Source organism: Zeus faber (assembly GCF_960531495.2).
Source record: "Zeus faber genome assembly, chromosome: 10".
Lineage (NCBI taxonomy): Eukaryota > Metazoa > Chordata > Actinopteri > Zeiformes > Zeidae > Zeus > Zeus faber.
In genome coordinates this window covers 3,837,226-3,849,295 of record NC_137199.1, presented here as the reverse complement: position 1 = coordinate 3,849,295, position 12,070 = coordinate 3,837,226, and positions in this window count along the sequence as shown.

Below are 12,070 nucleotides of genomic sequence, written 5' to 3'. Positions count from 1 at the left end.
CCGGGGGCAGCCGCTGCAGTCAAACAGTCCCACAGAAACCCAGCCGAGGTTAATCGGCAGGCAAATATTGTGTTCAATGGGTCGGGGCTCATGGATGCAGGTAAAACAACATGCACCCTGGATTTATTCCCAGCATAACACGGCATCAAGGTACACTGTACGTGCATCAATATCAATCAATACCCTGACACCCATGTGTTTTCCAGTGGTTTTGTTCAGAAATGAGCCAGCTTGAGAGAGCCCGAAGGGGCCTACGCGACGATAAAAAGTGGATGAGCATAATATAAAGTACATGGGATCATGTCACATCAAGTCACATTTGAAAAAACTAGAGGGTCCGCCGTCGTCTTTCTCTGGGAACACACTATGCTAGCATGCTAACGGAAGAGTTTAATCTTTGGACTTGAAATACAAGAAAATGTACGATATATTGTCCACATGTATACAGATTTTTCTGAAAATGCATTTTTTTCCCCCTTCGTCAATTTAAATCTCTGTACTGTCCACACGAGAATGGAAAAGCGATATAAAGTGCTCGCATAAGCATTCCAGGCCAGTAGGGGCTAATAATATCTCAAATTTGACGTGAAACACCACAGAAGACCATTAGGAGCATGCGTATTGGGCTTTGTCAAAATATTCATATGCAATACGGTATGGGCACGATTCCTAAAGTTGGAGAGACCTTTAATTGTGACACTGCGGAAAACACAACGGTCGTCTGCCAAATGCGAAAGTAAAAAACAAATCAGATTTGATTCCATTTAGATTGTGAATGGTTTTGGAATCCACACTGCCATGGCAGGGCTGGATTTTTTTTACTTTGTCGTAGAACAGGACCAAACACATTTTTTGGAAAAGTCTCATCTTGTAGGTTAACATATGTAAGTTTGAGAGATTTCAGTTAACCCTTAAAAAAGATATTGACCTTTGAACCGCAACCAGAGGTCACCTTTGAAGCCCTATATCTCAGTTATTAAAAAAGGTACCGAAATAAGGTCTGTTTTGGACAGCGATGGACATGTGCTTTTAGGCTGATGATGTCTGATGTGTGCTATGACTTGAAATGGCTTAACATAATTCAGGGGTTTGCAAATGACATATGTAAATTCTTACAACGCAGGTATATTCCCTGGCCAAATTAACCCACTATCACAGTATCACATGCATGATGTTTTTGACTCGTACCTTCATTTCATTTGTCGGTTTATAATAATATAACAACTTTATCTATTATGCAAAGGCATCAAGATACATAACAAAATGGCTCAGAATTGTAGTTTTACGATGAGGGTTAACATCATGGTTTGAAACGTTTATAAATAATTGTGTAAATATTAAGCAATGTATATAATAATTTGTTTTGCTCCTGTAGAAGCTATAAGCCATATGTTATCAACCTTGTTTACGAAAAACATGTTTTATTCACAATGTCATGGAGATGTACTACATTACCCATAATCCTAAATGTGACAGCGACATCCCTGATTGGTGGAGCTCGCTGTTACCATGGAAGTGTTCACCGCACTGGCCGATGTGTACACAGGCATGCAAATGTTGATATTTATATCCAGTAAAATTGTATCTATGAATGAAATTCATACTGAGGGTTTGATCCTCTATCCGTTTTCACCCACCCTTGAATTTAATAGACCATTCAATAGAGAAAAAGCTAAATCAGTGTCCTTTTATCTTGTCCTAGTCAAACAAAATTAAAACCCATGCATTTAAAATTTTAATACAAACCCCAATTCCAATGAAGTTGGCACATTGTGTAAAATGTAAATAAAAACAAAATGCAATTAAACCTATATTCAGTTGAAAACAGTACAAAGACATGATATTTAATGTTCAAACTGATAAACTATTGTTTTTTTTGCAAATATTCACTAATTTTGAATTTGATGCCTGCAACACGTTCCAAAAATGCTGGGACAGGGGCATGTTTACCACTGTGTTACATCACCTTTCCTTTTAACAACACTCAATAAGCATTTGGGAACTGAGTACACTAACTGTTGAAGCTTTGTAGGTGAGATTCTTTCCCATTCTTTCTTGATGTCCGACTTCAGTTGCTCAACAGTCCGGGGCCAGACCGATGCGCGCATGAATGAATTACTTCACTCCCTTTATGCCTTCTTAAAAGTCATAACAGTGAATAAAGGAAGATCGTCAAGAGGTTAATTGATATATCGCTGTGGTGTACACTTTTATGTATCTTTGAGGCTGTTGGGAGGGTACTGTGTGGTTGAATGTCCAATACCACCACCAGATTGTATCACGTTGATATCTCCTGCTGTCCTATTTGATATCTGAATAACGATTGTTCAGAGTTGCCAGGTCTGTGGTTTTTCCACAGAATTGGGCTACTTTTCTTTTTTTTTGCATGTGGCTTGTGGGAGAGCTGGGTTTGTCACGGAGGCCTGGCATCCTCCAGCAGCCATGCACCTGTTATGACTGATGAAGACAAACACCCGTGGCCATATTCACAACAAATGTTTTATTATGTTGGAGGGAAACATGTGTCTTTAGAAAGTGAAATTGCCGCTTATGCTTACCGAAAAATACACCAATACAACCCTAACCCTAACCCTAACCCTAACCCTAACCCTAAATATTGGCAACCAGAAAAAAATCAAAGCAAAAACAGACAAAGCTCATTGGATTTTTCATCAGTATTTCCTTTTACTTTTGATATTTAAGTACATTTAATACCATATAATTTCGTTTGATTCTTAGGTACCTTTAATATCAGTTTCTTTAGGACTTTTACTAAAGTAGTATTTTAATGAGTGTAGCTCTACAAGTGTGGCTTTTGAGTACTTTACTTAACTCCATTGCATACATACAGTACCTGGTTAAAAAAGGTCCAGACTTTCGGCTAGTAAAAAGTCTGTATCTCTGTCCAATGTTTCTATCTGGTCTGACCTCAAAAAACTAAGAAGAAAAAACACTGGAACCAGACAGAGTCTGATGTGAAAAGGTTTATTGGGCATCAAATACAACAATAAACTTTGAGCAGGCCTTGCGAAACCAACTGAACAACCGAATCCTTTGTGCTTCCTTTATGTCCGAAAAACACCCTTCTCCTCTTACATGTTCTGCCCCTTTCAGCGCCGTAAACCATTCACAATCCTGTTGTCAGGGTTTTACTATTTTTTTGGGTGGGTAGCTAAATAGCCAATCACATTATTTGTCGGGGTGAGTCAATTGCAGCTTGCAGTCCTGCTGCTAGGTGTTTTACTATTTTTTTGGAGTGGTTCTTCCAAACAGCCAATCACAGTCTTTTTTGCCCTGGGCAATCTTTTGTTTCTTGGAAGAGGCCCTTCTCTATGATTCCTCTATGAACTCCTGCTCCATTTTTTTTTTAACCATATATGGGTATATTTCCTTTTCCTACTGTCGGACATGACCTTGTCCCATTTCTTTACTTCAACTGTGTTTGGGTGGTATTCAGTTTAGGCGTGTTTTTGCAGAAGACCAAGTTGTTTCTGTTATTTCATTACTTCCCTTGGTTTTGGGTTTTATATAATACATTTCAAAAGGTTTTTGATACATATATCTTGAGTATTGGTGGTTTAGTATAACATGCAATCAGTTATTTCCATGTGGGGTTACTAATTAACTACAACAGTGTACAAGCAAGGTTCATTTTTGTACCCGCACACCAACTGCTATGAACTACAGTAGCAGGTGTTGGAGGTTGGCAGGCATTGTGGAAATAAAATATATTCCTGCAGGTATATCTCACCCTGATTTCCTCTTGACAAATACAGGTAAGAAGAAACTTTGGAGACAAATACTTTCATGTGACAGCAGCTGTCTGCTAGCTGTTAGACAGTCAACACTCAGACGCACTACATCATTACAGTTAGTTATAGTTTAGAAAATCACATCTGTCAAATACTGTAAACCAAGTACACGTCATGGAGACACACCTGCACAGACTTATCGTGATACTTTCTTGGCATTCTTGTTTGTTGTTACAGTTTCACAGAACAGATATGTATCTGTGGAAAGATTATTTCCTAATGTTGACAACATATGTTTCTGTATCTTGTGTTGCCAAAATTCCTCTCAGGAACAGAAAATGGGTGCCGATGGGAGCGATTGTGAGTAAAGACCAGGGCACTACCTATGCATCGCATAGGCTAATGATCGTAATATATAGCTCATATATTTATACTAAATTGTGCCCACCAGGCACTTTTATTTTGTACATTTTTTTTTACATTGGTGTGTTTAATTGTTTTTTTTCATATATAAAACCAACATTGACAACAGCAACAGCAACAATAATAATAATAATAATAATAATAATAATAATAATAATAATAATTATTATTATTATTATTCTTATTCTTATTCTTATTCCTATTATTATTATTATTATTATTATTATTATATAGATGCAGGCAGCATTACAGAGGGTCCAGGTTAGTCGCATTAGCCAGGAATTACAGTTTTTTGAGTTCCCATGAAACGCAGCATCACTTCTTATCGAGCCGAATTACAATCTAACGAGTTCCCATGGAATGCAGTGTCAGTTCAAACTAATTTTACGAGTTCTGTGTCGTATTGACCCGGCGCAAATCCACCACAAAGCAACCAATACACACCAATAGGGTCTACACCGCACATGTGAAAACCCCCTCCCCCCTACCCACCCAGAGCCACAACCTGCACATATATAACAAATTGGATGATGATGTCACAAGCGCCCCGCACCACAAACCCATCGCACAATGACAACGTTCTGCTACTTCTGGTAAATTTGCAGTTTTTTTTTCACAAATCCCTGCTCCAATTATGGATCAATTTGGATCAAACTTGGACCACAAAATGTCTGCTATGCCCCAGATCCAACGACTCTTCATTCATGTCCATGGTTTTGGCGGTTGCTGTGCGCAGACACGTTAAGCTGGAAAAATGCCAAGGAGAAAAATAATAATAACAATCTGAACAAAAACATGTGGGCTGAGCTCTAATAATAATAATAATACGTTGTAATACTGTTCATTTTTTAGGTTTATTGCCATTCTGTTTACTGTCAAAATGTTTGGTTTAGCTATCTATTGTTTTTTGTCCATATTGTCATGCTTATGTTTAATGTTTTGTCATTAGGTCTATTGTACATCACTATTTGTTTTTCATCTTAGGTTCAGCTTTCCCATTTCACTGTTTTAAATAGTTTTTCTGTAATTTTTTCTGTTTCATTTTGTTGTTTATCATTTGGTTTAGTGTATGTTGTCATGTATGTTGTCATGTTGTTTACAGTTAAACTTTAAATTGTATATTTCCACATTTTTCCATATATTGCTTTTCTTTTTTTATTCCATTGCTTTATTTATTATTGACAATTTTTTTAATGTTAGCTGTTCCTGACAATGCAATTTCTCTTTGGGGATGAATAGAGTATCTATCTATCTATCTATCTATCTATCTATCTATCTATCTATCTATCTATCTATCTATCTATCTATCTATCTATCTATCTACCCATCCAATAGTAATACATTGCAAATGTGTACAAGTACTTTCTTATATCCTCCATCTTAGTTGGCTAAAAAAAACATTGCAGATGAGGTTTCATATATAAAATGGCTGGCTGCAGTTCCCTCCCAAATCAACTTTTTGATTTGAAAGATATGTATGCACGGCATACATGTGTTTCCGTGCAATGATTGCAAAATGCCATAGCAAAAAACAACACTGGGAGGAATGTGTGTGGAGGTGCTCGTAAGAGTAACAATCATACCTTTTCATGATCTGGACTTGTGGAGCTGGTTAGTTTTTGGACTGGACCTCGTTGTGAACTTGGAGGATTGACAACAGGATATGATCTACCGCTCACATGATGCTCATAAATCATCTTCCCTCCCATTGTATCTTTATATGCCCTTAAGGAGAGCGCCAATATTCACCGTTGTTGGTGTGAGTGGTCGTTATACTCGTTGATACTATTATTTCACCAGAAACCTTTTATGAATCTCAGACGATTTCTATCCATTTTCAATTGTATATCTCTTTTTGTTTTTACATATGAGTGACATGATAGATAGATAGATAGATAGATAGATAGATAGACGGACGGACGGACAGACAGACAGACAGACAGACAGACAGACAGACAGACAGACAGACAGACAGACAGACAGACAGACAGACAGACAGACAGACAGACAGACAGACAGACAGACAGACAGACAGACAGACAGACAGATGGACGGACGGACAGACGGACATGATGGCCCTTCGCCCACTGTCCCCTGTGATGCCCAGCATGTTGTAAGCCCTGCTGAAGGACTGGCCTGCAAACCCTCTGCATTCCACCTGAATGCGGTCCTCCCAAGGAACACTGAGTTCCAATAGATTGACATGCTTGGAGGCTTCAGAGCTCAGCACCATGTCTGGCCTTAGCGTTGTTGTGGCAACAGTTTCTGGGAACTTCAGTTGTTTACCCATGTCCACTTTCAGCTCCCAGTCTTGCGCCGTTGCTACTGTAGTAGACCAGAGGAGGTGGTCCTGGCAGCTGATTTTGGCTTCTCCCCAGCTCTGACGAAGGTGACGGTCTTCTTCACTGAGCGGGGGTGCTTGCAGTGGCTAATCCCACTGCTGATGGTGTCTGTTAAGGCCTTCAGGACTTGGCCATGGCACCAGTGGTTGTGCCCCTCGCCCAGGGCATTCGAACAGCAGCTGAGGATGTGCTCCAGGGTCCCCCTCTTCACTTTCCCTCTGCACATAGAGCAAGACAGGGGTGCATGTCTTATATAGCCTGGATTACGAATTTTACTGGATGGGGCTCGGCTTTCCAAAGATCAGCCCATAAGACTTTGTGCTTCACTGCTTGCTCCCATCTCATCCAGGCTCCCTGCTTCCGCATTGCAACCATTCTGCCGGCTCGCTCATCCTCGACTGACGCTGAACCACCTCATCCCAGATCAGCGACCTCTTGTCCTTCCCCTGTGCCTTGTCGTAGCAAGATGTTTTAATGCTACTAAGGCCAGCCCGTACACGAGACACTGTGCCCACGAGCAACTTGTGCCTTAGCCACAGCTCAGTGACTTCCACAGCCTCTGTTGCCCTCCAATTCCATCCTGTCCTGACCTCGATAGCAGCCTGAGAGACTTTTGGGTCGCAGGACTCTTGGTATTGCAATACCTCCCCAGTGGCAGCGCCAGAGATTTTTTCTTGCTGGTGCTACAGTGGGTCTGAATTATTCAGTGATGATGCTGAGGGATGCACTGTATGGTAATATATATATTCGCAAGGCCAGACGCGTGGCATTCCAAAGTCAGTTTCAAGCATTATGTAAATGTTCTGTTGATTCACAAGCAACAGCAACTGATAGATTTAATATAGAAGTGAACTGTGACAGTGTCAACAGCGTCGGAGACAACCTGGGCTACACAGAGCATAAACAAACAAACCAACAGAGCATCCAACCCACAGCAGATAACATGATTCATGCACCAATCCTGCAATCAGCATCAAATGCGTGCTTTTCAACCGAAAAACGCAACACTAACCCACAATGTACACTGCTGTTTGCATTACATAGACAGACAATGTCAAAAGATACACCATTAGTTATTAAAGTCAAATAAGGCAAATAACAGATGCAAGGCTTTACCAGGAGTTGGACAAATCGTAATCTGACCATGCAATACCTCAATTAATTTGGCAACTGAATTTAAAACAAAAATCAACAGAATCACCACTTGGAAGTCCAAGCAAAACCAGTAGGCTTAAAAGCAGTAAATATTTTTTTTTAGGCTTTGCAGGATATAAGGACTATGGGGTATCCACCACAAAATTTATATTATAATCCGCACTAGTCTAGGTCCTAATTAAAAAAAACTCAACTGCACCCACCATTGATGTTTCAGAGAAGCACAATCCATCTGTTGTTGTGATTGGATGCAAAAGCATTAATGATTTTCTGGATGTCAAGTGCCTTGGTCCTCCGGCTGTTAATGGCAAACAGGGCCAAGTTGATGTTCCAAGCATTGCAGCTGCTATTTCTTAGGTCGTTTTTGAGGCGTCTGAGGCAAGAGAAACTCAGTTCGCATGAGTCAGTGATATGCAGAGTTAGTTTGTAAAAATCTATAAATGCATCGCGGTTGGGTCTCATTAGAGATAGAAATTCCACTGTGTCATTCACTGTCTGTCCTTGGTTTTGTTTTGTTTCCAGTAGATGCCGAACCTGATGTAGCTCTGTAGTCAGGATTACTTCAGTCACTCCATAGTATTGGGCCATTGGCCCAAGACAATTCTTGTCTCGGAAGAGCTTGTTTTTGGGACTCAATGCTGAGACTCCAGTCAGAAAACCCAAGTCTCAATTTAGAACCGTCTTTTCATTTCTGTCAGAAGTCGGTCTGTGACCGGATAGAAACAGTGTTTGCGAAGGTCATCAGAGGATGTGACAGGTGTGCGTTCGGTTTGGGTTTCAACAACAAAATCATGTAGGTGGCGGGATGGCTGGGCCTGTCTCCTTTCATGTGGTCTGCTCTGTATGCCAGCCTTGATGCACAGGTCCCTAGCTATCGCCTGAATTTCATTCCATGATTCCTCTCCCCGTTTCACTGAGAGTGCATCGATAGCAGACTGAGCCAAGTCCACAGATGAAAGCTCCCAACTGGGAGATTGTAGCTGGTCTGACAAGAACTTGGTGACTCGGAAAAAATCCTTAAACAGAGTGAGAAGTAGCGCAAACTGCTCGTCAATCAGTCCATTTACAGGCCTCTGGCCTCCGTTTTCCCCTGTGCATTTGGTTGACCCATAATATCATGTAGTGTAGCTAGAATGGCAGAGAGTGATTTCCTGATAGCCCACAAAGCTGTATACTGGCATGCCCAGCGTGTATCTGACAATTTCTTCAACTCCACAGGCTGTGCAGTCTATTCCAGTTCTCTCTGTTTCTTCATGAAAAGATCGTGGGCAACAGAGTTTGAAAAGAAGTTGTAAAGCAGCTGCACAGTTTCAAAAAACACACCCGCTTGTTGTACATTGCTCACAACATCCGCTAAAAGAAGGTTAAGTCTGTGAGCATGGCAGTGTATATACACTATAATGCCTGTGGGACCTCTTTCCTGAACTTCTCTTGTACCTTGTTATTGCACCTGAACATCACTGCTACCCCATCATAACACTGACCTATACACACATTCTTATCAGTAACAGACTGGGCGGGCGTGTGTTCAATGCTTCTAAGAAGCGACTCTGCGTCCAACCCTTCTGCTGGAGTGAAGTGCAATAGTTCTCCAAGCACTGTTTCCTTATTCAAATACTGCACCACCATTATTATTTGCTCCTTTTTACTCAAATCATTACTTTCATCCGCCATGATGACAAAATGTCCAGCCTCCTTGATTTCTGCACTTATTTGACATCTGACCATATCTGCCATAATACCCATAATTTCATTTTGGATATCATGATGGGTTTATTTTGCATTTCCAGGATTGTCTTCTATTATTTTAGCTACCGTCTTATCAAACTGCCCGATACACTGAGCAACTCAACAAAATTTCCCCTATTGCCTGATCCATCATCTTCCTGGTGTCCTCGCTGGGCAATGCCTTGGCATGCAGTATAGCCTAGAGACTCAACCACTACTCTCAAATACTCACTATTTTTTTGGACAATCTTTGCATGTCCTTTATCAAGCATATTTCCTATATCTGGAACAGTCTTGTTTTCTCAATCTGAATTCAGCCCATGCCTCCATAGCAAACTTATGAACTGCACTTACATGGTTTGTTTTGAAAGCTGCTGTAGTTTTCCGCCAGTTACAGTAACCAGTGACAGTGAAGGTAGACTCAGAATGGAACCCATGTCCTCCACACAGGAAATGCCTGCATGCAAAGCAGAACGTAGTATCTTTCGTGATCTAATATTCCAGCCAGGAGTACAGCTCAAACCAGCCATGAATACACCTCCTTTGCTGTTTGTCAAACTGTTACAAAGGGTAATTTTTCAATACGTGCCAACGGGGCCTTCTCAGGCTGCTGGCTAACATCGCTAACAGTATTCCCACTAGCACTACCAGCTTCATCCTCCAAGTTTTCTTCCTGCTCCCTTTCTTGTTTCTCTACTTCGCTCTCACACTCCATCGGTGAACTGCTGTCGCCCTCATCCCAACTGACTTCTTCTGCATGTCACTTTCAATTAAGACAGGCTGAGACACCACTGATTCCTCTGGATGAGGTCGTTTATTCACAAAAAAATTGAAACAATTTTTCACACCAGCCAACGTAATGCAAGCTAGCTTGTAAAAGCACAATGTTCAATGAATGTCTCGCGTGACTGAGAGTCAGTGACATTACCAGTGTATGTGAGCCTAGATCAGCTTAACTGATCTGAGGACAGCAACGGCAAGACATTGACAACGAACTGACAACAAATAAGCAGAAGCGTAGAGTGTATCTGACCTTAGACCAGCACATAGTTTATAACTTTATTGCTGCCGCTGCGTTGGTGCTATGGTAAATGGGGGCTCTGTTTCAAGATTCAAGATTCAAGATTCAAGATTATTTATTTGTCACATACATATACATACTTTCATACATATATGCAGTGAAATGTAATGCAACGCACCCGGTTATAGCACACAATATGTCCTAGGAAAAAATTAAAAATAAAATAAAAAGTAGAAAATTCCTTTCTAATAGACCGACTAACTGACTCCTAAAACGTAATACAGTAAGTGGAATACTTATAGAATAAGATAAAAATATATAGAATAAAATACAATAAAAATAAATTGAAATAAAATGGAATAGATAGAAGGAATATGCCTATGTATATACAGATATGTGCATTTAAAGTGGCATGTGAATTAAAGTGGCATGTGAATGTGAATAGAGGGAGTAGTGTTTGGGATAATACAGCACAGTAAACAACAGTACGGCGCAGCAATACGGCATCACGAACAACCCTGAACAGTGACACAGTATGCGGTACAGTATGCTACATACAGTACAGTAGGTAGTGGAGCCTAGTGTATGGCTCGGTTAGGACCCCTGGTGAGGTCAGCGTTGACAGTTCTAATGGCGTGCGGGAAAAAACTCAGTCTCAGTCTCTCTGTTCTCGCTGTGTGACTGCGGAGGCGCTTGCCTGACCGCAGCAGCTGAAACAGTCCGTTGTTGGGGTGATGAGGATCCTTCATGATCCTACGGGCTCTGCTACTACACCTCCTGGTGTATAGCTCCGGCAAGGGGGGGAGGGTAGTTCCAGTGGTACGTTCAGCTGAACGCACCACCCTCTGCAGGGCCCGCCTGTCCTGGGCAGTACAGCTCCCAAACTAGGCAGTGATGTTGCCTGTCAGGATGCTCTCCACTGCTCCAGAGTAGAAGGACTTGAGGATCCTCACAGAGACCCGGAATTTCCTCAGCTGCCTGAGGTGGTAGAGACGCTGCCTCGCCTTTCTCACCAGAGTGTCTGTGTGAACAGTCCATGTTAAGTCCTCTGTGATGTGGACTCCCAGATATCTGAAGCTGCTCACCCTATCGACAGAAGTCCCATTAATCCACAAGGGCGTGTGCGTCCTCGATTGTGATCCACGCCTAAAGTCCACAATCAGCTCCTTGGTTTTGCTGACGTTCAGGTGTAGGCTGTTGTCCTGGCACCAGAGTGACAGGTCAGCCACCTCCTCGCGGTAGGCCTTCTCATCGCAGTCGGTGATCAGGCCCACGACCACGGTGTCGTCAGCAAACTTGATGATGGTGTTGGAGCTGGACCTGGCCACACAGTCATGTGTGTACAGGGAGTACACTAGATTACTAGTTCACTTGATCAAATGGAGAAACAAGCTGTATTCAAAACTATACAGAGAAAGCAGACAATTTGTATGTCAAGGTGGTGGTGCTATTGTGTAATTGTAATTTCTGCTGGTGCTATAGCACCAGCAAGCACCTCCCCAGCACCCACACTGTACCTCCCTAGCATTGGTCACCATGAATTCTTCATTCAGGCTGCTGAGGGGGAGCTTCAGCTTGTTGTTCTGCCCGTACAGGGTGATGCTGCTCAGGCTCTGAGGTAGCTCCAGCTACTTCCGTAGGAATCTGCT